This window comes from Dipodomys merriami, unplaced genomic scaffold, assembly GCF_024711535.1.
Source record: "Dipodomys merriami isolate MVZ:Mamm:240054 unplaced genomic scaffold, mDipMer1.0.p SCAF_2478, whole genome shotgun sequence".
NCBI lineage: Eukaryota > Metazoa > Chordata > Mammalia > Rodentia > Heteromyidae > Dipodomys > Dipodomys merriami.
The window spans coordinates 18141-44902 of NW_027203913.1; the positions used below are offsets into that span (position 1 = coordinate 18141).

At 46.2% G+C, this 26762-nt stretch overlaps 1 long non-coding RNA gene across 2 annotated transcripts; it reads right to left on the reverse strand.

The window, feature by feature from the left end:
• Positions 1 to 576: 576 nt before the first annotated feature.
• Positions 577 to 26556, reverse strand: LOC138836054 (uncharacterized). Of its 2 annotated transcripts, none has more exons than XR_011374890.1 (3): positions 26266 to 26556; positions 21123 to 21278; positions 577 to 1741 (listed from the first exon to the last, which is right to left on the reverse strand). It is a non-coding gene; the product is annotated as an uncharacterized lncRNA (long non-coding RNA). The 2 variants fall into 2 exon arrangements; XR_011374891.1 differs by lacking the exon at positions 26266 to 26556 and adding an exon at positions 25746 to 26061.
• Between the last annotated feature and the right edge of the window lie 206 nt (positions 26557 to 26762).

Genomic DNA, 26762 nt, shown 5'->3' on the forward strand with positions numbered 1-26762 from the left:
AATACCTCCAGCGACAGGCAGGCATATGCTGGTGCCTTGGTGTGAAGGAGCTCGCACCTGTGTTTCTTGCTCTTCCCATCCCAGTTCTGGAGTGAGGGGTTAAATGATCCCAGAAGCCCTGCCAGGTTTTGATTTGCTATTGTCTCAGCTTCCTCATAGGTTGTCTTTCAATGGGACTAACAGGAAGTGGCCAGGCAAGATACAGCTTCCAAGGACACATTCCCAGCCACCCACTTCCTCCACCCAGACCCCGTCATTTCCACCAGCTCCCAAGGGTCTAATCAAATCCTGAATCCATCAATAATCAGATCCACTGATCACATCATGATCCGATGAATCCACTGATGATCATATGTACACTGATCACATCATGATCTGATGAATCCATTCACGATCATCACCCTGATATGATTGGATCATTTCAAAATCCATCATTGACATGGGCAGAAGTGAGCCTCCCCAGTCTCCCCCAAGTTTCTCCATCCAGTCAAGTTGACCAAACAATCAGGGCTAGGACTTCTCAAGCCCTATCACTGGGAGAGGAGGGAGGGGACGTGGGAGTGGTGATGAGGAGGATAGAGAAGAGGGTTTACAAAAAATGGTGTTCAGTAGACAGAAGTGGAGGAAAAGTCCTGGAAACATTTTATTAAGAATTAGGAGACAAAACCTATAGATTCAGAGGCAAGTCAATGACAGACTGGTGGGAAGTTAGGGGGCAGAGGGTCTGCAGGTCTGGAGTCCCAGGCACTGAGCACAGGGGCAGGAAGGCAGGACATCATGTCTAGGGGCATGGGCCAAGATGGACACTGCAGTCCAGAGTGAAACTGCTCTAGGCCTCCCTGAGAAGGCAAGGAGAGGAGTCTATTCTACACAGCTCTCCACCACATGGAAAACATGCGTGTGAGCAGCTCAGGCAGCCAAAGCCATGTCCCACCCCACTTGAGATGGAGGACTGCTGGGGATCTATGGAGGACTCTTCCAAATGCAGCCCCGAAGGCCAGCACGGCAGCTGCGTCCCAGCCAGGGTGCCCTGCTAAGCCTTTTCCATAAGAGCTATTGGTCCATTTGGCTGTCCTCAATGTATTACTCGGTATGTATTGATAGCACAATTGTCAGCCCAGCAAACATTTCCCATTTTAATAGTTCACATGAGATGCTTCATTATTGATCTTACAGCACTAAATAAAAATCTCCTTTGTCAAGGGAACATGAAATGGCTTTTAATGGACACAGCCAAATACCTGCTACTAGTTATGGGAAGAAAAATAATCAACCTGATAGAGGAGATTTGGCTTGGGGATTTTCTGGCCTTTTGGTGACACTGGATATTCCTTCCCCAGCCGACCATCCAAAGGCTGACTCTCAGTGAGAGGAGAAAGAGGAGCCATTGGCCCGAACTTTGCAATGTGCAGGTGGAATGTTTTCTATGCCTCATCTTCCATAGGTCCCCCCACCTCCGTTACAGCCCCAAATGCATGATTCTATCCCCAATAAAAGCAGCTAGGCACTGCAGACATTAACTTCTCACTCAGCCAAAATCTGTTAGTGGATGGTTCCAGGATAGATCCTTCCACTCCTTGGGTTTAGAGCTCTGAGTCCCTATCTCTGTTGTCCTCTTAATTTGATCAACTGGTGCATTAGGACTGCAACCAGACATCTCTGCCATCCCTTTATGTCATCTTCTTCATCTGGGAAGCATGAATAGGGTCCAAAGGCTCCTGGGTTGAAAGCTTGCTGCCATCTGGAGATGAGAGAAATGATTGGGTCATAGAGGTTCTGATTCCACCTATGGGCTCATCCACCAGACATCATAGCTGAATGAACTGTCAGGAGGCAGGGCCTTGATAAGTGATTGGATTGTGAGGGCTCTGACTCTACCAATGGGTTCATCCATCCAGGATGTCACAGCTGGGTGGGATCTGGCTCCTACTTGAAAAACAGGGATCAGGAGGCTCACAATTTAAAGCTAGCTCAGATACACACACACACACACACAATTGCAATCAATAAGCAGGTTGTAGTGGCAGCTATGCATGTGGGAGTATCATACAAATAGGAAGTTCACACCAGCCCTGGCAACATGAGACCCTATTTCAAAAGTAAACACCCCATCCTTAACCTAAGCAGTAAGAACTGGGACATGGCTCAAGTAGAGCATCTGCTGAGCAGGCGAGGCCCTGTTCAAATCCTAGTACCACCACAATATAATAATAATAACTTAAGGTACCCTTGGAAAGTCTTGATCGATGTATGTTCTTCCTGGACATCTCCCCTGGGCTCCTCACTGAGGATAGGGGACAGCTTGATTTTTTGAGAAGGGATTAAGAGTTGTGCAATCTCCCTGGCCTTACTAACAAAAGACACTGAGCAGATAAATTTTACAGCAATCAATCTCACCATTAACAAGTGGTAGCCATTTATCTCCATGATAAATCTCATCATTATAAATTGTTTCTACTCCTTATGGAGCTGTTGAGTCATAACTCAGAGCTGAGGCTACATGTGGGACTTACATAGGGCAACAACGGTCCTGGCACCTTATTTCCAAATGGAAGAAACCTGCCAAGGACTCTGGAACTTTACAAATGCAAATAGACCCCCTGAGGCAGGAGAGATGCAGAAACAAGGAAATCGTATCATTTTTAATGAATATTAAAAGTGTCAAACTCAGAAATCAGAAGAAAAAGTAGTTAGTACCCTTCTACCAACTCCATTAAGATGTCAAAACACAGCCAGGGCACCTGTGACTCACACCTGTAATCCCAGCTACTCAGCAGGCTTTAATATGAGGATCACGGTTTGAAGCCAGCCCAGGCAGGAAAGTCCATGAGACACTTATCTCTAATTAACCACCAAAAAGCTGAAAGTAGAACTGTGCCTCAAGTGGTAGAGCATCATCCTTGACCAAATGAAAAAAAAATAACTAAGGGGCAGCACCCAGGCCTTGTGTTCAAGCACCAGGACTGGCACAAAGAAGGAGGAAGAAGAGGAAGAGGACAAAGAGCAGGAGAAGGGAGGTGAGGAGGAGGAGGAAAGCTCCAGTGACTGAGGGATCCTGTATAGTTCAGACCAGAGGCAGGCTCAGCTGACTCCCTGACAGAAGGATGTTTCAGACTTTCATAAGTAGCCCAGACTGTCCTAGAACTCTTGATCTTCCTGCCTCAGCCTTGCAAGTGCTAGGATTTCTGGTGAGTGCTATCAAGCACAGACCTGCCTCCCCCCCCTCTTCCTCAGGATGGGTCACCATAAGCAGTGAGACAGGCTGAGCCCATTCTAGCACCATCAGCAAGCGGCTCCGTGAGCTCCCAGGGAGGAGAAAGGATAAAGTATGAAGGTCACTTTGGACCCTGGATCTCCCAAGGTCACACAGTGCTTAAACCAGAGTCAGGGCCCCCCAACCACAGCACCAGGAGCCCCACATTCCATAGGGCCACTAGTTCCTCTGAGCCAAATAAAGACATGTAGCGAAGGGCAGAAAAGGGATGTCTGTGTCAGATAATGGATAATGACAGCTCTTCTGTATGTCTTCGGCCATCTTTGGAGAGAGATGTTTGCTTTAGGTTCAACAGAAAGAATCAGGGCGGGAGGAGAGGAGGCAAGCAGAGGCAAAGCAGGGCCTGGTCACCAGTACGTTCAGAACTGGCCAAAGGTGGCTTCAGAAGTGGACTGACAGTTCGTGGTCTTAGGAGAGGTCAGGTGGTGATCCATGGTCTCAAGAGGGGTCAGGTGATGAGCAGCTGCACCTGGCTCTTCGGATGTGAGGAGCCAGGGCCCTGCTGGTCATTGTGAAGGATGATGCCTACCAACTGCCATGGCCACGGTGCTCCAGAATCTATACCCACTGTCACTCCATGGCCACACTCTCCTAACTCCTGACCCACTGCCATGGGTCAGTCAGAGCACTTCTGATTCCCCAAAAGGTGACCATCTTCCTTGATAGCTGTTTGCGGCCATGGGCTCTGACCACCAAGCTCACCCCAGTCTCAGCCCCCCTGTGTGACCCTGGTTCCCATCACCAACCCCTGCACATGGAGTTTCTTCTGGGCAGAGCTCACCCCTTCTCCCCGGGCAGTGGCTCCGAGGACCCCATCCGGGCACAATGGATACACTAAGCAGACACCGAAATGCATGGGCTGGTTTTCCACAGACCTCATTTATCCTAATGGAGCACTAATAACTATGTTTTAAATGTGAATACTGTACTATGTGTCTCCATTAGCTTGCTGTGAGCAGCGAGCAAATGAAGGACAGGATTTCAGGGCATAGAAGGATGGGGAGTAGAGGAAGAAGGAAGCCCCCTGGTGGGGGAGGGAGAGTCTCAAGAGAGCAACTTGGAAAATTCCTGGGTTTCATTACTCTAACCTCGGGGCCTCAAGGACCTCCTGTCCTTACAGGAACTGCCAGTCTCAGCAAGTTCTCCAGCTGCTGTTTCTTGAAAGTGCATCTTAATACCAAAAATGTCCCTTAGCAGGGCTAAGAACACAGAGGTCTCCAGGGGCCCATTCACTCACCCGCTGGCTTGGGGCTGGGGGGGCGGGGAGGGTGCTGTTTCATCTCTGCTATTGCATTAAAGCAGGTAGAAAAGAAAACGGTGGCAAAGAGTGGACCTCTGTTCTGTCTAACTGTGTGTGTGTATATGATTGCTCCCCACCCCATCACCCCAAGCAAAGCTTCATTACTTAGTGGGGATAAAAAAAAAAAAAAGCTAGATCAACCTAAAAATAGTCAATAATTACTTTGCAAATGGTTTCAGAGAGCAATTATGCCATTAGTCCAAGTGCCTTTGACTTCAACGAGTTCTCTCAGGCTCTCCACACTGGGAAAGGAGGCTCCAGAGGAGCATAAATGAGTGGCAGGAGACCACAGCATGACTGCCATCCCTACGTACATACACAGGGGCACAACATCCTGCAGAATCCCCCATGGGAAGGAGACCAGCAGTGGCTCCAAGTGACAGCCCAGTAGGGGTCTCAGCCCCTGGGAATATCTGGCCACAGGACAAAGAAGGTGCCATAGGTGCCCTGCCCCCAACACAACTCTTCCATCATCCAGTAACTGGTCTTGGCTGTTCCCACAAACTGAAGCTCAAATACGCACATATATATGTGTATATATATACATAAATATGTATATGGCACATACATATATATGTAGATATATATGCATATATCCTGTAATTTTGCAATTCCAGCCACTAGGGTGGTGGAGTTAGGAATTTGGCTCTCCTGAGACATAGACAGACACTGACACTGCTCACTGCTCACTGCCCCCAGAGCTCGGCACATGTGGCAGGATGGGAGGGATCCAAGCAGATGTTCACCCCCTGCATCATGGGCAGGGAGTTTGTTACATGGAGTACCAACTGTTGAATGTTGGGTGCTACAATCATAGTATCTATTTATGTGGTAATCTCCAATCATGCATCTACCTAATCAGTGCAAATAAGGTGGCACAACCACACTACCTTGGCTACTAAGATGGGAGCCTATCACCACCAATCCATCCACCCACCCATTGATTGGTTTGGGCTAGCTGTCCTCTGGAAACCAGTGTTTTACACCCCAGATCCAAACCACAAGAGCTCCACTCCAAATAAAGGGACACGGTGAGGGGCATGTAAAGGACAATTCTTCCATGGTGGCGATGGGGTGGAAAACAGCTTGGGCACATCATCAGCTATTTTTGGGGTACAGACATTTGCCTTCAGTTAAATAAGGAGACTTTGGCTGGGAATGTGGCTTAGTGGTAGGGTGCTTGCCTAGCATGCATGAAGCCCTGGGCTTGATTCCTCAGTACCACATACACAGAAAAAAACAAAAGCAGTGCTGTGGCTCAAGTTATAGTACACTAGCAAAAGAAGCTCCAGGACAGTGCCCAGGCCCTGAGTTCAAGCCCCAAGACTGGCAAAAAATAAAAAATAAGGAGACTTGAGGACAAAGGTATGCCAAGTTAAAATGGCCACCAGTCCCTGTGTGGCCTAGGTGGTGATCATTCTGGTCCTTGTTTCTGGTGGATTCTGGAGAGGCATGATGGCTGTCTCAGCTGGTCAGGATGAGCATATCCTGTGTCCTGTGGGGTGATCTGTCCTGAGGAGCTCTGCTGGCCCTCAGTGGTGGCTTCATCCCTTGTCAAATTATCAATTTGTCTGGTCCTTCCTGAACCCTAAAGTGATTGCAAAGCAATGGCTGGAAAAATGGTTCAGAGCAGAGACACATACAACATGAGTTAGAGGTATGAGACTCTGCCCCCACTTTTAGTTCATTTGTGGGCCCAACAAAAGTGGCTTTGAAGCAACTGTCACTTGATGCACAATGAGAATTAGTCATTTTTCTTTTTTCTTTTTGGCTGGTCCTTGGGCTTGAACTCAGAGCCTGGGTGCTATCCCTTCACTTTTTTTGCTCAAGGTTAGTGTTCTACCACCTGAGCCACAGCTTCACTTCTGGCTTTTAGGTGGTTATTTGGAGATAAGAACTTCATGGATTTACTTGCCCAGGATGGCTTCGAACTTCGATCCTCAGATCTCAGCCTCCTGCATAGCTAGGATTACAGGGCACCAGGGCGAGCAGAATCACACACACACACACACACACACACACACACACACACACACACACACACACACACACACACATTTAAATGGGCTTGTCTGAAATGTTTTGCGGGCCATACTGAGGTTGTACTTAGGGCCTCATGCCACACCCAAGCTCTCTTCACTCCAATTATCTTTGAGATGGGGTCTCAACCAATCAGCTGGCCTGTCATAGTCAGTGGCCCAGGCCATGCAGGCCACTTCCCAAACTCCTGAAAACCTCCTTTAACCCTCCACGGACACCATCTGAGGGCTTCCTATACCGAAGAAACTGATCCTTTCTCTCTCAGCTGCACATTTGAGTGATCAAGCTGAGCAGGACTCAACTTCCCACAGCTCCATGGAAGGCAGCCTGGGAGACTACTTCCCACCAGTGGCCTCAGAGGGGCCCTGAAGCAGCAATGCCCTTCTGGCCACACCCCCACACAAACCCCTCTGAGAATGTCTCTTTCCCCTCCCTGTCAAAATCCTCCTGGGGCTTCACAGGAAAACCCTCCAGGGGCTTGACTTGTCAGTGTGAGCTATAATCCCAGGCAGGCCTGGAGTCTAAGCTAAATTGCTCGTGCCACTGTGATGATGAACTCATTCTGCAGGGAATTGGAAATCAATTTTTGTCATCATCCAACAGAGTTCCTTTATCAAGCAGTTCCTGATAATGCAACCGACAAGGAGCTGAAGGGAAACATGGAAATGGGGGGAGGGGCGGGAGGAAACAAGCCTCCGTGTGTGTACATGTGTGTGCATGAACTGTATGTGTGTTTGTGTCTGTGCACATGTGTATATGGATGTATATATGCTCATGTGCATGTGTGCATGCTTGTGTGTGCATACATGTTTTTGCGTGTGCTTGCATGTTGTATGTGTGTATCCCAAAACACACCCTGATCCAATGCTATCCCATGTGCTCCTCATTCTCCCATCTGTAACATAAGACCTGAGGCAATTGGCCTACAGGATGAAAGGTTTCTTTTTGTTCTGGCCCACTTGGCCCTGTTGCTTTGGGTTGTGGAGGGGTAGAACACCTGGTGGAGATCACCAGGTGGGGCAAAATGGCTTCACCCCCACTGGAGACAGACAGAGGAAAAGCAGGGCCAGGCCCCTAACAGCCCCTGCCCGGCCAAGTTTCAATGACCTCACTTCCTCCCTGTGGACCACGCCCCCATTAGCCTTCCTTCTCTAGGCCACACCCCTATGGCCTTACTTTCTTCTCTAGACCCCAATGCTCTTACTTCCTCCCTCTAGGCCACGACTCAAATGCATGGGGTCTCTAGGCCACTTTTCCAATACCATCACTTCCGCCTCTAGGCCGTGCCTCTTACAGGTTCCACTGCCTGCCCATGGTGTGGGGCTGCTGGCCAAGCTGTCAGCCCTGGGCCTTTTCGGGACTGGGACTCAGGCCTTGCCCAGACTCCCCAAGGGGCACCTGGGTCTTGTGGCCCACGCCCAGCCCACCGCAGAGCTGGTGTCTGGAAGCCAGCTGGGCTGCCTTGGCAAGCATCTACGCCCCATGCCCCACTGCTCCTGGGAAGCGGGGCAGGGCTGGACGCCAACTGTCTGGGCCCATATCATTTCAACTATCAGCTGAGAACCCTGAAGCCCAAGGCCAAGACATCAGCCAGGGTCAGCCAGGCTAGGAGCTGCAGGGACAGTGCCCAGGCGCTGAGTTCAAGCCTCAGGACTCGTCCCCATCCCTCTGTGCCCACAACTAATCTTCCCTAAGGTTCATTAGCTGCTGCACTTGTTACACAATCCTCGTAGAACTGTGCTCATAGTAGGTCTGCAAGGAATATCCATGACTCAATAAAGAAGAGACCAGGCTGCAAAAATAAAAAATAGCAATACACACAGGGCCAGGGCCAGCCTTGGCTGTTCCACCCACACACCCACACCCACACACCCACCCACCCACCCACCTACCCACACACACACCCACACCCACACCCACACACACACCCACCCACACACGCACACGCACACGCACACGCACACGCACACGCACGGCTAAGCCTTCCAGCCTCCTGAAGCAAAATTTGTAACCCAATAATGTCAGCCCCAACAGGGGGGATGAATTTGATCCAGGAAAAATACCATCCCTGGCAACCCTGAAGAATATTAAGGTCTTAACAGCCCGCGGTTTAGAATTGTCTTGAAAGGCAAGCTGGAAATAATTACACACCTGTTACTCAAAACTCAGCAGTAAAAAGGAATTTACATGAGTGCATAAATTACCTTCCCAGCGATATAAATTAGGATTTGAGTGCAGGCTGAGATTTCCCAGGATGTCAAGCAGCTGGGGCCCATCCCCCAGGCACCAGAGGACCTCAGCTGAGGGGGGATCTAAAGGCCACTGTCACCAGCCCTGCTGGAAGGTTCCATGGCTCCACAGACCACCCTTGGAGAGGAGTGCTGGCCCCGAAAGTCCAGCCTGAGCTTGGCAGAGAACAAAGCAGTCTTCTTCCCTCTCCTCCAGTCTCCCTTGGACAGAGATTCCCCCAGGGTTTTTTACAGCTCTATGTTCACATTATCTACACTTCCCTTACGGATGCTGGGGACTGTTTCCTGTGGTTCGAGCTACCATGATGATACATGAGGTGGGCTGGTTTAGAAGACATGGAAGTTTCTTTCTCCAGCATTCAAGGTCAAGGGCAAACTTGCTGCACCAGGCCATGGCAGAAGATGCCAGATCAGAGAGCAGGACCTAGGTGAACCTCAACCTCAGGAGCCCTCCTGCCATACCTGACCAACTCTGTTCCATTAATCCACACCACAGACCCACTCTCCTCACTTGGGATTCAGTTCCCACCTTCAAACCTCAGCCATGACACCAACTGCCACTGGTCTGACTCGTGGCAAGCATGGACCAAGCAGTTTGGAATCCCAGACTGTCTTTGCAGGAGCTTTGGAGTCTGCAGAGGCATTTCCACTGGCCCTCCTTGGGTCTGCAGGAAGCATTCCCATTGGTCCTCCTTGGGTCTGCAGGAGAAATGCCCATTGGCCCTCCATGGGTGAACAAGAGGTATTCCCATTGGCCCACCTTGGGTCTGCAGAGGCATTCTTATTGGCTCCTCTTGGGCACACACCCACCTCCTGGACCACTCTTTTTATTGTTTGTTTGTTTATGTGGTGCTGAGGAATGGAACCCAGGGCTCATGCAGGCTAGGCAAGTACTCTACCACTGAGCCACCTTCCCAGTCCCCAATCACTCTTGAGAGGGGCTGGAGTGCTGTGATTGGCTGGGCTTAGGTCACATGCCCCTCACTGGTGATGCTGGTGACGGGAAGAATGGTTTTGTGCCACCACAAAGGTGAAGAAAGGGGACAGGACAACACCCAGAGGAAATGGGGCTGGGCCAGAGGCAATGGTGAAGCCAGGTGTTCGGGGCATCAGTGAAGAAGGCAGCACAGGCCTCTACCCTGTGGCTGGGTCCTTCCCCCTGCCATGGCCACAACCTGGGGCCTGCCTGGTCTGAGGCAGCCAGTCTCTCTCCCAGGGAGCCTGGTGAGTCAGAGAGTAGCCCTGAGCTTGGGCAGGGGGTTTGACCTTCAGCAGATCCTCAGGATGCCCCGGGACAGAGCCACTTGGAAGGCCATCCAGGTAAGCCCAAGGCCCTGTATGCATTGCCAGTGGAAGGGCAGACCGTGGTGTGAACTTCCTGGGAAGCTCTGCACAGAGCTGGGGGCCTGTGAGCTGGGTCCAAAGGGGCAGACTGGACGTCTTAGTAGGGGTTACTTACAGAGCAGGAGACAGCTATGAGCCCCTAGCCTGTACCACCCAGAGAGTCATCACGAGGACCCTGGAAGACAGACACACATATACTACTACCCCTAAATTCTCCTGTGACTCTGTCTTTAACAGAATCTAGGTCAGAGCACCACCTAGTGTCAAGCCCGCAGAGTAGCTGCAGGTGGAATATGGGATGGCCTGCTTGCACCCTGCTTGCTGTCACCCAGGATCCAGCCAAGGGAAGGAGGTCTTGTGTGCTGCAGTTCACCTGGTCCAACAGCTAAGTAATGACTTGCTACAAGATGGTGTTACTCCAACTCCAGCAAGGACAGGACCTATACACCTAGAGATCAGTGCTGTGACCTGGAGCTCAGCACTCCTCATGGATAAACAAACCCCTAAGGGTTCACCTAGCCTCACAGAACAACCTCTCTGGGAAGAGAAGGCTGGATGGTGAATCCAAATTCAGAGGTGCAAGATAAGCAGAGCTTAGTTAAGGTCATGCCAAGGACATGACTGCAGTGAGTCTAGATTCCTTCCTGAAACCCATCTGCAAAAGGGGAGAGGGGCTGAGCACATCAGGGCACACCTGTCATCCCATTTACAGAGAAGACATAGGTAGAAGGATCTCAGTCGGAGGCTGACACTGGGCAAAATTGCAAGGACTTTCTGAAAAAGTATCTATAGCAGCTGGGCACTGGTGGTTCAAGCTTTCCATTCTAGCCAATCAGGAAGCTGAGATCTGAGGATCACGTTTCAAAGTCAGTCCGGGCAGGAAAGTCCGTGAGCTCTTAACTCCAATGAAACAACAGGAAGCCAGAAGTGGTGCTGTAGCTCAAGTGGTAGAGTGCTCACCTTGAGCTGAATAGCTGAAGGACAATCCCCATGCCCAGAGTTCAAGCCCCACAACTGACCAAAAAAAAAAAAAAACTTAATTAAAACTGTTGCTGGTGTGCCAGTGCTTCCTGCCACCATCCCCAGCCTTCACCCCACCAGTCCCTAGAGAGATACCAATTATCTCCCCGGAGGATGTGAAGTGTTCAACACGCTCTCTCCTAAATGACACGAATCTTTAACATATTATACCTAAAAAATAAATTCATATAGCACTTTTCTGAGAAAAAGAAATGCTCCAAGTTTGGATGGATGGATGGATGGATGGATGGATGGATGGATGGATGGATGGATGGATGGATGGATGGATGGATTGTGGACAGATGGAGGATGAATTGATGCATGAACGGATGGTAAAGAGGAGGATAAGGGATGGAGGGTAGAAAGATGGATGATAGATGAATTGAGTGGGTGAATGGATGGATGGGTGGATTGTGGATGGATGAGCATGGATGATAGATGGATAGATTGGGTGGGTGGATGGATGATGTGTAGATATTGGATGGGTGAATGGATTATGGATGACTGATGAGTAAATGGGATTGGATTAATGATGGATGGATGGGTGGATGGACAGATGGTGGAGAGATGGATGAGGGATGGATGGGTAGATAGATGGATGATGGATGGATGAATTGACGGGTGGTAGATGGAAATATATTTGGTCTTTGCTCCTCTTAGCACAGAACTTCAAAAATCTTCTTTAAGAAGATATTAAAGTGAATCATGTTTTGATGGTGAGATTCTTACTAAGCCATCTTGACAGGATTCTTGCTATATCTGGGTGATGTAAGGATGAGCAAACCACCTGGAGAGACTTCAGAAAAGCCCCTAAACTTTGGTGCCATTGGGTTATTATGGGGGAGCACTGCCACCTAGTGTCCAAAGAGGTGAAGAGCAGGAGCCTGAAGAGACCATGAAATGGTCAAAGCAGGGTGGTGGCCCCACCAAAAAATCTAATGATACACTTCTTGCCATGTTGTGTGTGTGTGTGTGTGTGTGTGTGTGTGTGTGTGTGTGTGTGTGTGTGTGTGTGTGTGTGTGTGTGTGTGTGTGTGTGTGTGAGTTCTGAGCCATGAATTCAGGGCATGGGTGCTGTTCCTGAGCTTTTGTGTTCAAGACTAGTGCTCTACCACTCAGTCCACAGCTCCACTTTCAGCTTCTTTGGGTGGCTAATTGCAGAAGAGTCTCACAGACGTTCCTGCCCAGGCTGGCTTTGAAAAGTGATCCTCAGATCTCAGCATCCTGAGTAGCAAGGATGACAGAAATGAACCTTGCTTTTGCCACCTTTTAATATTTGCAATTGGTTACATTTTTTATTTACTTTGTTAATTTAGAGGTGATATACAGTGGGATTACATTTACATTCACCAGGTAATAAATACATTTCCTTACATAGAGTATCATCTGTTTCCCTCATCCTCTCCCATTCCCTCTCTTCTATCTGCACCCACGAGTTGCATAGTTGGCTTTCATCCATGTTTAGTACACTCCACTGCCACACTTTTTCACCCTTTTCCCTCAGATTCTATGCCCTCCCCTCCCTTTCCACAGATGTTCATGTGAATACACTATCTATAAGGTAAAGAACACAGAGTCATCATATAAATAAAAAAACTAAGAAAAAAGATAGTTATTTCCATATCTTTGGAGTTCATTTCAGTATGTGTATTATATAAATAAAAAGAGGTGCTTGGGTATTTGAGACTAATAGATTATAGGAGAATTATTTCATAGTCTATGAGATCTGGTTCTATTAAATATTGACCCATGTATCTTACAATAAATATATATTTTAAAAATGACCCATGGCAGCTTTAGAATGTCCTTGTTTGTGATCATTTAGGTAAATGCCCAAAAGTGGGATTGCTGGGTCATAGGGAAGCTCTATGTGGAATCTTTTGAGGAACCTCCATACTGCTTTCCAAAGTGGTTGAACAAGTTTACACCAGACCAACAATGCAGTAAGGTTCCCTTCTGTCCACATCCCTCCAGCATCTGTTGTTATTAAAGTTCCTGATTATAGCCATTTTAACTGGGGTGAGGTAGACGAGCAGAAAAGATCAGAAAAGTTGATGTTATGCAAAATGACTCCAAGATAAGGATTCAAATGTTTTTTTTTTTCCTTTCTTGGGATTGTTACATAAGATGAGTTCTTTATTGCTTTGTACGTCCCTCCCCCACAGTATAACCCCTGCTTTCACTCTATTTGATGTTGGTATAATTTGTGAAGAGGAAAGGAAAAAACAAATCATTTAACTCTGGATACAGGAGGACCCACTGCTACAATGATATGTACAAGTCGTTATGTTGAAAAATGAACTTTACAACTTTGGCTGGTGTGGGGGTGGGGGAGTAGGGGTGTGGGGGTAAGTAGGGATGGGAAGGGGAAAAAGGAGGAGGCAACAATTCTTGATAAGAAATGTACTCGTTACCCTGCCCATGTAATTGTAACCCCTCTGTACAGCATTTTCACAATAATTTTAAAAATGACCCATGGTTTGCCTCATTTGTAAGAACTACAATATGTCTATGATATTCTGTAACAAGCTCTCAATACCCCAAATTGCTAAGTGCATAGGACCACATATAATGAAACATAACAACATGAACTCCAGGAATCAGAAAGAAGAGGCTCTTTTCATATCTTGTATGTAGTTATTATTTTTTTCCTCTTATAGTTTTCTGTACCTTGTGTCTTTTATATAAATTTATTCATTCTTTGGAAAAGAAAGGGAATCACAGAAAAAGCAGGACAAAGGATGAAGTAATGCAACATTAATACTCACTTGGCACTAAGTTGGAAATGAACCTTACAACTGTGGGGAAGGGGACTAGGGATGGGTAACATGGAGAAATAGGGATGGGTTAACACTATTTAAAAACAAATGTATCCATTACCTTACTTATGTAAGTGTATACCCCAGATCATCATCTTTTCAATAAAGATAAAAAATTTAAAAAATGTTTTCCTAAAAAGTCAATTCAGCCAAAGGACACTGGATGGAATCTGCACAAGTTAAAGTAACAAGATTATTGCATGCCAAATTCAGTGCCAGAGTTCTTTTTTTTTGGGGGGGGGTCCGGTCGTGGGGCCTGAACTCTGGGCCTGGGCGCTGTCCCTCAGCTCTTCAGCTCAAGGCTAGCACTCTACCACTTGAGCCACAGCACCCCTTCCGGCTTTTTTCTTTTTGCGTATGTGGTGCTGAGGAATCGAACCCAGGGCCTCTGGCATGCAAGGCAAGCGCTCTACCACTGAGCCACCTTCCCAGCCCTCAGTGCCAGAGTTCTAACAGGCACTAAGTATCCTGGTGCCAGTGGCTCACACCTTTAATCCTAGCTACTCAGGAAGCTAAAATCTGAGGATCACCATTCAAAGTCAGCCTGAGCAGGAAAGTCCATGAGACTCTTATCTCCCAAAAAACACCAGAAAATGGGAAGTGGCACTGTGGCTCAAGTGGCAGAGCCCTACCCTTGAGCTGAAGAGTTTGGGTCAATGAGGCCCAGAGTTCAAGCCCCACCACTGACAAAAAGAAAAAAAAAAAAAGAAAACTGGTACTAAATAAATACTAGAGCCCCTAATTCCTTTGAGGTCCTTTGATACCCTCTTGTTGCATGCGATCTTTGGGGAATGATACTGTTTTCCAAAACAGTGGCTCATGGGTCATCGGAATCAAAATCATATGAAAAGCTTGTAAAATGAACATTGTCTCAGTCCCAGACAAGAGATGCATTTGTCTGTATCTAGAGAAATAACCTCTCTGTAACAGTCTGGATCTTAGACTCCCTCTGCGTTCCATTACTTCTGGTTGGAGCTGTACTGCAAAAGATGCTACTCGCTGAGCAAGCCATTAAGAACAGTGTCTTCAAATTCACACATTATGGCTGTCCTCATGAGCTACACTCATATGACTGAGATTTCAGAGGCCAGAGAATGACTAAGATACAAAAGCAAAAACTTTTGGCAGGAAAAACTCATAAATACACAAAGTCCTCTACAGACAGACAACAGGAAAAGCTGGAAGTGGGAATACTGGGTAAGGCCTTGGTCCTTACACACCTTACACAAGAGACCAACACAAAACTGAGGCTAGGAAGCACTGCTCTGACAGTTCAAATCAGCAGTTTACAAGAAGTGGCACTGTGGCTCAAGTAGTAGATTGCTAGCCTTGCACAGGACAAGCTGAGGGACAGCGCCCATGCCCAGAGTTCAAGCCACATGATCGCCAAAGAAAAAAAATCCTCTGTTTACTCACACAAAATGAGATGCTACTTTTTTTTTTTTTTTTGTGGCTCAAGCGGTAGAGTGCTTGCTTTGAGCTGAAGAGTTGAAGGACAGTGCCCAGGCCCAGAGTTCAAGCGCCACAACCAACAACAACAACAACAAAAAAGAAGAAGACCACTGAGGTTAAAAGTCGATATAGAAGCCCAGCAATGGTGGCTCACACCTTATATAATCCTAGCTACTCAGGAGGCTGAGATCTGAGGATCACAGTTCAAAGCCAGCCCGAGCAGGTAAATCCGTGAGACTCTTATCTCCAATAAACCACTAGAAAACAGGAAGTGGTGCTGTGGCTCAAGTGGTAGAGCTTTTGCCTTGTGCTGAAGAGCACAGGGACAGCTCTCAAGCCCAGAGTTCAAGCCCCATGACCAAACAAAAAAAATCTATAGAAAGAATTATCAAATGTGATTATAGACCAGGCACTGATGGCTCACACCTATAATCCTAGCTACTTAGGAGGCTGAGATCTTAGGATCATGTTCAAAGTTAGCCCAGGCATAAAAGTCACCAGGAGACTTTTATCTCCAATTAACCACTCAAAAGCCAAAAGTGGCACCATGTTAAAGTGGTAGAGGACTAGCTTTGAGGCAAAGAGCTCAACGACAGCACCTAGGCCCTGAGTTCAAACCCCACTACCAAATAATTATAATAATAATAATAATAACCATAACCTAAATTGCTAACAAAAAGCAATATTGCTTTACAAACACTCATCTGAGCCAGGCACCGGTGGTTCACTTCTGTAGTCCTAACTACGTAGGAGCCTGAGGTCTGATAATAATAGTTCAAAGCAAGCCCCACAAGGAAGGTCTCTGAGATGCTTATCTCCAATTAACCACCTAAAAACTAGAAGTGAAACTCTGCCTCAAAGTGGTAGAGTACTGGCCTTGAACAAAAAAGCTCAGGAACAGTTCCCAGGTCCTGAGTTCAAGACATGACCAATGACCAATGGAAAAAGAAAAGAAAAGAAAGCACGAGAGACAGAAGGGTAGGGAGGAAGGGAGGGAGTCAGGAAGGGAGGGAGGGAAGGAGAGAGGGAGGGAGGGAGGGAAGGAAGGGAAGAAGGAAGAAGGAAGGGAGGGAGGGAGGGAGGGAGGGAGAAAAATCTCATCTAAGCATTTTAAACATATAAATTTAATCTTCTTTCTTTGCCAGTTCTAGGACTTGAACTCAGGGCATGTGCACTGTCGCTGAGCTTCTTTTGCTCAAGGATAATACTCTATCACATGAACCACAGTACGACTTCTGGCTTTTTCGTTTATATGGTACCTGCTGAGGGATCAAACCTAGGGCTTCATGCATGGTAGGCAAACACTCAACCATTAAGCCACAGTCCCAGCCTCATAAATTCAATCTTTTTAACACTGCTAGATAGATACCTGTTAGAGAGATACCATTATGACCCTGATTTACAAATCAGGAAAATAAGGTCATTTGCCCTACTTAACAGGACTAATATTAGACAAATTGAATTCATACTTCACAGTTTGGCTCCATGATATGTCATTTTAACCTATAATGCCTTTCTGGAAGAAAAGAAATAATTAAAGGAAATAAAAGTAGACATTCTGAAGAAAATAATTCAATGTGTGTTCAATGCTGAAAAATATCAGACAATGGAGTTGGGAGAGACCCTCCAGCCAGGTGCCAGTGACACACACTAAATCCTAGCTATTCAGGAGGTTAAGATCCAGATCATCAAGGTTTGAAGCCAGCGTGGGGAGGAAAGTCCTAGAGACAACATCTCTAAAATAGCCAGAAAAAAGCCAGTCTGGAGGCATGGCTCAAGCAGCAGAATGCCAGCTAAGCATGCATAAGGACTTGAATTCAAACCTCAGCACAGATAACAGTTCCTCTAATGAGAACTGTTTAAACTCCAAGTCTCATTCAAGCCAGGCATCCTCCCACTTAAGCTATACCATAGATGGGATCACAGATATGCACCACCATGCCAGGCTTATTGACTAAAAAGGAGTGGCACTGTGGCTCAAGTGATAGAGTGCTAGCCTTGAGATGAAGAGCTGAGGGACAGCGCCCAAGTCCAGAGTTTAGGCCCCACTACTGGACTCAAAAAAAAAAAAAAAAAAAAAAAAAGAATCAACTCAACAAGAGAAAGAACATGTCAACATAAAGATTGGGGGGAGGGGTATGGTCATGGGCCTTGAACTCAGGACCTAGGCATTGTCCCTGAGCTTTTTGTGCTCAAGGCTAGAACTCTACCACTTTGAGCCACAGCTCCACTTGCAGTTTTCTGGTGCCTTATTGGAGTTATCTCATGGCTTTTCCTGTCCAGGCTGGCTTCCAATCATGATCATCAGATCTCAGCCTCCCAAATTGCTAGGATCACAGGTGTGAGCCACAGGCCCCCTGCTGACATAAGAATTGTATCAAATGTTCATAGAAGTCAAAAGTGGAAACAAAGCAGAGGCCTGGTGGCTCACACCTGTAATCCTAGCTACTCAGGAGGCTGAGATTTAAGGATCGCTGTTCAAAGCCAGCCCCAGTAGGAAAGTCCATGAAACTCTTATCTCCAATAAGCCACCAGAAAACCGAAAGTGGTGCTGTAGCTCAAGTGGTAGAGCAAGCTTAAGAGTTGACGGACAGTGCTCAGGCCCAGAGTTCAAGCCCCATAATTGACAAAAAAAAAAAAAAAAAGTGGAAACAACTCAAACACCTACTAACTACTGAATAGATAACCAAAATGTAGTATATCCATACCATAGAATGTTCAGCAATAAAAAGAAGTAACATTTTAGCCGGGCGCTGGTGGCTCACGCCTGTAATCCTAGCTACTCAGGAGGCTGAGATCTGAGGATCGCGGTTCAAAGCCAGCCCGGGCAGGAAAGACTGTGAGACTCCTATCTCCAATAAACCACCAGAAAACCGGAAGTGGCGCTGTAGCTCAAGTGGTAGAGCGCTCGCCTTGAGCTGAAGAGCTGAGGGACAGCGCCCAGGCCCAGAGTTCAAGCCCCATGACCGACAAAAAAAAAAAAGAAAAAAAAGAAGTAACATTTTGATACAGGCTACAACATGATAAAGCTCAAGAATATGTCCAGTGAAAGAAGACAAATACTACATATTCCATGATATGAATTAGAATCTGTTAAAAGACAAATGTATATGTTACTGGTAGTTTAAATAATTTTTTTTCAAATTCTAGAATTATGAAGAATACTGTAGCCACTAATAATATGAAAGATTTCTAGTCATTTTCCCTTTCCTAACTAAAAAAGAATGAAACTAATGTGAACTATTGTACCATTAATATATTAATACTTTTGTAGGAAAAAGTCTGGACAAATATTTCCCAAAATATTATTGGCAGTAAACTCTAAGAAGTAGGATTACATTCAAACATGTATACCATCTAGATCTATCCTTGCCAAATTAAGTATGAGAAAAGACTATCCCCTCCCAACCCTCATGATGCTTCTGCAGTTTGTATCTGCCATTACTGTGGTTTAAACTCAGGGCCTTTCAGCATCCCTCAGCAATCTCCTCCTCACACTGGTAATATATTACTTGAGCCATACCTCTGCTTCCAGCTTTTTGCTGGTTAACTGGGCGGGGTAGGGGGAGGTTGGGAAGGTATGGGAAGGGGAAACAAAGGAGGAGGCTACAATGCTTGATAAGAAATGTACTCATTGCCGGGCGCTGGTGGCTCACGCCTGTAATCCTAGCTAGTCAGGAGGCTGAGATCTGAGGATCGAGGTTCAAAGCCAGCCCTTGCAGGAGAGACTGTGAGACTCTTATCTCCAATAAACCACCAAAAAACTGGAAGTGGCACTGTAGCTCAAGTGGTAGAGCGCTCGCCTTGAGGTGAAGAGCTGAGGGACAGCGCCCAGGCCCAGAGTTCAAGCCCCATGACCGACAAAAAAATAAAAAGAAATGTACTCATTATCTTGCCCATGTAATTGTAATTCCTCTATACAGTGTTTACAGAATAAATTTAAAACAAATAAAGAATATAAATAAATAAACGTCTCATGGATTTGACTTCCCAAGCTGACTCTGAACCACATTTATCAGATCTCAGCCTCTTGAGTAGCTAAGATAATAGACATTAGCCACTTGCACCTGGCTTGTAGAATATCTTTTTTAAAAGATTTTATTTATTTATTTATTTGTTTGTTTGTTTGTTTGTTTGTTTGTTTGTTTTCGGTCATGGGCCTGAACTCTGGGCCTGGGCCCTGTCCCTGAGCTCTTCAGTTCAAAGCTAGCACTTTACCATTTGAGCCCCAGCGCCACTTCTGGCTTTTTTCTGCTTATGTGGTGCTGAGGAATCGAACCCAGGGCCTCATGAATGCAAGGCAAGCAATATACTGCTTAGCCACCTTCCCAGGCCCTAGAATATCTTTTAAATAAATTATTTTGAAAACAGAATTAAATATACAGAATATAATCCCCAATTATTTTAGATTTAGCAGAATTTTTCTGTTATGTGACTATAAAAGTTCTACATAGCCAGGTGCCAGTGGCTCACGCCTGTAATCCTAGCTACTCAGGAGGCTGAGATCTGAGAATCCACGGTTCAAATCCAGTGCAGACAAGAAAGTCCATGACACTCTTATCTCCAATTAACCACCAAAAAAACAGAAGTGGTGCTGTGGTTCAAGTGGTGGAGCACTAGTCTTGAGCTGAAGAGCTGAGGGACAGCGCCCAGGCCCAGAGTTCAAAGTCCCACGACTGACAAAAAAAAGTTCTACATATATAGGTTCAATTTCTGTACTTACCTTTTTTAAAACTATATTTAATAGAAAGTTAAATTCTCCTCAAGGGCCCAGTTTTGTAATACCTTAGAATACTGTACTCCACCTACCATAGGTGAATGAACTAAAATTAATCACCTTACTCAAAGGTATAAAGGAATCTATGATACAAAAAAGATGAAGCAAGCTGGGCGCTGATGGCTCACACCTGTAATCCTTGCTATTCAGGAGGCTGAGATCTGAGGATCTCGGTTCAAAGCCAGCCAAGCAGGAAAGTCCATGAGACTCTTACCTCCAATAAACCTCCAGAAAACTAGAAGTGGTGCTGTGGCTCAAGTGGTAGAGCATTAGCCTTGAGCTGAAGAGGTGAGGGACAGCACCCAGGCCCAGAGTTCAAGCCCCATGGCCAACAGAAAAAAAAATCTCATTCTACCTTCAAATGATGCAATTAAATGCATCTTCTCAAAATGTAAACTGAGAGATAAAGTACAAGAGCAATTAACAGTAGAGCTAAAACTAAAAGAATGCTTAAGCAGAAGCAATTAGGGCTACTGAGATGAACAAGAGAAATTAGAATCACAGACATTATGGCAAAATGAAATAATGGCCAAACCCAAGTGGAAATAAGCAGAGACACAAGTAAAAGATTTAGAGTAATGGAAAAGAACAACCAAAGCTCTAGTCTCAGGACAAACTTCACATACACAGAGTTAATAAAGTTCACAAAGAAGCATAATAATCCCTATAGAATCTCTGGACCCAGAGCTATGTTTATAAGCCATCATCCTGTTTGCTCCATTTCAAGATATTTTTACTTCCTTTATGCTTCCATCAAAATTCTTCCAATTAGCTCTGACAGTCACAATTACTTGTTCCTTGCAACGAATAGCATTTTTCAACTAAAAAAAAGAGACTGGAGGCTTACCTTTGAGTATCACCAGTGGCACTATTTGAAGAGTTTACACTCATGGTAAGTCTTGCAACTCCTTAAAAATACCCCACTGTTTCTTAATGATATAGTTCTTTATTGGCGATTGAAATTGTTCAAGATGTCTGTGTTACAGGTTAGGTGGACTAAAGTCTGTTAATATAATAAACAATACAACAGCAAGTTTATATTTGAATCCTGAAAGAACTGATTATTTTCCTTTGGATCTATAGGCTGGTTGCTAATTTTTTTTAAATTATTGTATAACAAACAAGGGATTTTTTATTTTTTTTTATTTATTTTTTTTTTTGGTCCGGTCGTGGGGACTGAACTCTGGGCCTGGACACTGTCCCTCAGCTTTTTCAGCTCAAGGCTAGCGCTCTACCACCTGAGCCACAGCACCACTTCCAGCTTTTTACTTTTTGCTTACGTGGGGCTGAGGAATCGAACCCAGGGCCTCATGTATGCAAGGCAAGCGCTCTACCACTGAGCCACCTTCCCAGCCCCACAAGGGATTTTTTCAAAGAAGGGTTTATTTTTATAAAGCAGCAGGCACTGGTGGCTCACACCTGTAATCCTAGCTAATCAGGAGGCTGAGATCTGAAGATAAAAATTCAAAGCCATCCTGGGCAACAAAGTCCATGTGACTTTTTTTTTGGTCGTGGGGCCTGAATTCTGGGCCTGGGCGCTGTCCCTCAGCTCTTCAGCTCAAAGCGAGCACCCTACTACTTGAGCCATGGCGCCACTTCTGGCTTTTTCTGCTTATGTTGTGTTGAGGAATCAAACCCAGGGCCTCATGCATGTGAGGCAAGCACTCTACCATTGAGCCAACTTCCCAGTCCCATGAGAATCTTTTATCTCCAAATAACTACCAGAAAAACTGGAAGTAGCACTGTGGCTCAAAGAGGGAGAGCACTAGCCTTGACCAAAAGAGTTCAGGGACAGCACCCAGTACCCAAGGTTAAGCCCCACAATGGACCAAAAAAAGCATTGGAAGCAAAAATGACGAAAACATTAAAAAAAAAACCCACAAACATGATCCTTCTTGAAAGAACAGGTATTTACTTTTAATATTTTATAAGAAAAGTTATCCAAAAAATAATAATTGTGGAAAAATAATAACAAATTATGTTTGAACTTGGAAATGGAATATGTAGTACCCAACTGCAGGACAGATAATTCTATTTCTTTTAAAAAAAAAAAAAAAAACAAGCAGCTACTCCTAATGAAGTTTTTTGTTTTGTTTTGTTGGTTCTGGTCCTGAAGCTAAAACTCAAGGCCTGAGTTTTTGGGCTCAAGGTTAGCACTCTACCACTTGACGCACAGCTGCACTTCCAGCCGTTTTAGTGGTTAATTGTAGATGAGTAACAAGTCTCCTGGCTGGATTTGAACCAAGAGAGTCAGATCTCAACCTCAGGAATTGCTAAGATTACAGGCATTAGTCACCTACTCCCTCTGCCCAACCAGATAGTTGTAAAACTATATTGCAACTGAAAAGTCCAAACCACTCCCAAATAAAAGGTCCAATGGTGATTTGTGGTTTCTTTTATTCAGCGTTCCTCAATAGAAATTAAAAAAAAAAAACATGAAAAAGAAATAAAACAAAAAGGGGCTGGGAAGGTGGCTCAGTGGTAGAGCACTTGCCTTGCATGCATGAGACCCTGGGTTCTGTTCCTCAGAACCACATAAGCAAAATGAAAAAAGCTGGAAGTGGCGCTGTGGATCAAGTAGTAGAGCACTAGCCTTGAGCTAAAGAGCTGAGGGCCAGCTCTTCCGGTCGTGGGGCCTGAACTCTGGGCCTGGGCACTGTCCCTCAGCTCTTCAGCTCAAGGCTCGTGCTCTACCACTTGAGCCACAGCGCCACTTCCATCTTTTTTCATTTTGCTTATGTGGTGCTGAGAAATCGAACCCAGGGCCTCAGGGATGCAAAGCAAGTGCTCTACCACTGAGCCACCTTCCTAGCCCTAAAAATTTTTTTGAAAAGCTAACAATCCAATAAAATATACAATTTAAAATGCCCCCTTTTTTTTTTAATTCAGCAAGTCCTGGGAAAGAAAACTACAGTTATCTCTCTCGACAGGTAAACTCTCACTGATAAACAAAAATAAAAAACAAAAGCAAGAAAATTCAGCTGACACTGGTGGCTCACTGATAAGAGGACAATTAAAATTTAAAACCATCCTGGTCAGAAGTCTTTGAGACTGCATCTCAAAAAAATAATAATAAATGAAAGATTGAAATTGGGGCTATGTCCATTTTACTATATGGGCCATGTCCATTTTAATATGCTAACTGCTAATTCTGCTTCTGTAAACCTGCTTGCGCTAACACTGACTCTTCCCCTCCCAGAAATAAGTTAAAAAGTTACAAAGTCCAGATGCAGGCCGGCCCAGGGACAGGGTCTGCAAACATAGATATGTTCTTCTAACGCCCTGTTTAGAAACTCTCAGCAAGGGGGCTCAAAATAAAGACCATCTGGTGAGCCCAGCAAACTAGGGAGCCTGTAACTATGTGGACTCCCCTCCAGAGAAGCCTCCCCCCCCCCTTAGGGAACCAACTAGTTTTCAACAAGTGTTACAAAACTTCCTGTGCAGAGCTGAGCCAATCCTGGGGAGCCTGGGGTCTTATGCTAATCCTGTGGTTTTTGTCTTTAAAAGTGCCTGTAACCTCTGCTCGGGGCTTCCAGTCTGCCTTCGACAGGGAGACCGTTTGCACAAACGCCTAATAAAATCCTCTTGCTTGTTGCATCTGCTGGTTTGGAGTCTTGGTTCTTGGGGTGCCCTCCCGTTGAAGAAAGCATCCCAGTGAGTCTGGGGTCTTTCAATTAAAAAAACAGCAAAAAAGGTAGGGCCAAGGCTCAAGTGGTAGAGGTCCATATATGAACAAGAAAGCTAAGTAAGAGCAACAGGCCCTGAGTTCAAGCCCAATACCAACATAGAAAAGAACAATAATGATTAACTCTCTTGATCATAGAGATATCTCTATAAAAATCTTTTTTACTAATGTGTACAAAAGGCCTTCTTCATAAATTACCTTTTAATAATATAATCTACGGTAATTTTCAAAGGCCTTCTTGCAAAAAGATAAAAGGAAGAAGGAGCCAGGTGCTGGTGGCTCACGCCTGTAATCCTAGCTACTCAGGAGGCTGAATAGTTCAAAGCCAGCCTGGTCAGGAAAGGCCATGAGACTCTTATCTCCAATAAACATACAGAAAACAAGACGTAGCGCTGTAGCTCAAGTGGTATAGTACTCGCCTTGAGGGGCAGTGCCCAAGCCCAGAGTGCAAGCCCCACAACTGACAAAAGAAAAAAAAAAAGGAAGAAGGAAAGAGAACTTGTCACTTGCTTTAGCCTGCCTACTTCCTAGAAACCTCTTCTATAGGAGATACTTCAACTTATATAGAGCCAATTTACCTTACTTCAGTATTAAGGAATCTCTGGGTAAATATACTAAACAGAGAGAAAATAATTCACAGCATCCAAATATATGCAAATACTAATAAACCACGAGAACGTCTATTCACAGAAATCTAATATTCTAAGAAGACAATGGGTTTTTGTTATTAATTTTTTTTCATTTTTATCTTCTAATGATTCTACAAAAGGGTTATAGTTTTACATGTACATTTGTTTGTACACTGAGTCTTGATCAGTCACCCCTCCCATCACTCTGTACTACCAACCCACCCATCCAGCAGCCATATCAAGTTCCTGTCCTTCAGTTTTTATTACTTAACCTAGAACTCTGAAAAACATTATTCCTGATTAAGAAAGGGAACAGGTAAAACTTGAAGTGATTTGTTGAAGGGGAAAGAAATAATGAAATAATTATTGACATTTTGAACGTACAAAGACATCCTGAAGGGGCTGGGAAGGTGACTTGGCCATAGAGTGCTTGCCTCACATGCATGAGGCCCTGGGTTCGATTTCTCAGCAACACATAAACAGAAAAGGCTAGAAGTGGCATTGTGGCTCAAGTGGTAGAAAGCCCTAGCCTTGAGCTGAAGAGCTCAGGGACAGCGCACTGGCCTGGAGCTCAAGTATCATGGCCAACAAAAAGAAAAAAGAAAAAAATACATCCTGAAGACTAAAAAGAGGAACAAAATACCAGTGTGCTCTGTCTCTGCTCCCACTAAGCAAGCCTCAGAAAGGACCACTGGGGATTTAAAAAAATTATTCAAATAAAGAGACTAAGGAGAAGACACAACACAGTACCAAGAACTAAGTCTCCAGGCTGGGAAGGTGGCTCATTGGTAGAGCGCTTGCCTTGCATGCATGAGGCCCTGGGGTTCAATTCCTAAGCACCACATAAGCAGAAAACGCTGGAATTGGCTCTGTGGCTCAAGTGCTAGAGTACTAGCCTTGAGCTGAAGAGCTGAGGGACAGTGACCAGGCCTAGGGTTCATGCCCCACAACCTGAAAAAAAAAAAAAGTAAAGTCTACCACAAACACAAAATGTTCAAGAGTAATAGACTAATAAAATAGTTTGGCCTAAAAACGTGAAATATCAGCCAAAAGGTCAAAAGGCTGACAAATGAATGACAAATGATGAGGAATGAACGAATGAGTGAATGGCGTGGCTATGCCCCTAGGGGCTGACTGTGGGGAGGCGGAGTCCTACCTGCTCTTCTCTTCCTAGGATGCTCCTCCGAGATCTAGCTGCAGTGGGCCAGGACTGGCTGGGAAGGCTTGTCCCGGCTAACGATGGGGCCCCGCAGCGGCCCAAACCAGCCCGGGGACCCCCGTTCCCCCCACGGCTCCGCTCCACACCTCCCGTCCCAGTCGAACCCTTTACCTCTGGGGGCGTTGTGGTCCAGAGGTCCTTAGACCCCAGAGGCAGCTCCCAGCCTCCGAGTAGGAGGCCCCAAATGAAAACTGTTGGAACCTGAGGGCCTCTAGGAGCCTGGAGAGGGAGGGGGAATACCCCGCCCCCCGCAGCCCCCACTTCTGGGGGCTGAGCAAAGAAGGAACTTCCCTCACACACAGCTCCTAGGACTTTCTCGGGCCTTCCAGGCTATGCCCAAGTCTCACGTCCCGCCCCCCCACCAGCCGTGGGGCCTGCCCTCTGCTCCCGCCGCCTGCCACCAGCCTCTAGCTTCCCGCTTCCCGCTGCCCAGTGCGGGCAGCTCCAGGATACGTACTCGGAGAATGCCGGGCTCTGATTGGGAGAGCTCACCCGCTTCAGCTTTGCCTTCGCCTAGACAGGCGCATGCACTGTTGCTGTGGAGGGGAAAGGAGAGGGAGGAGGCACCGATGCACCTGCACAAGGTGCGCACGAGTGATCCGGCACTAGGCTCTCCTCCTCCCCAAGCCTGCCTTCATGCTCACACTGCCTTGGCTCCGCAGGGGGTTCTCGGGTCACAGAGACTCCTGATCCTAATGGGAGCGCAGCTTCCCGCTCCTCAGCCCTTTTGCCAGCCTACTGAGTAAACATCACCGAAGCCAGAACCCAGCTCCTGCACCTTTACCCCAGCAGGCGAGCCTGGGGGCGCCCCAAACCCCACCCCAGTGCTGGGGGGGGGCGCAGGACCTCCAGGGACTTCTCTGGGGGGCTGCTGCATAGGTGGCTGCATTTCTCTCGCTCTAGTCCCCTCCTCCCATCCTCTTTGTATCCCAGTTTGGGGTGGGGAGATCAAAG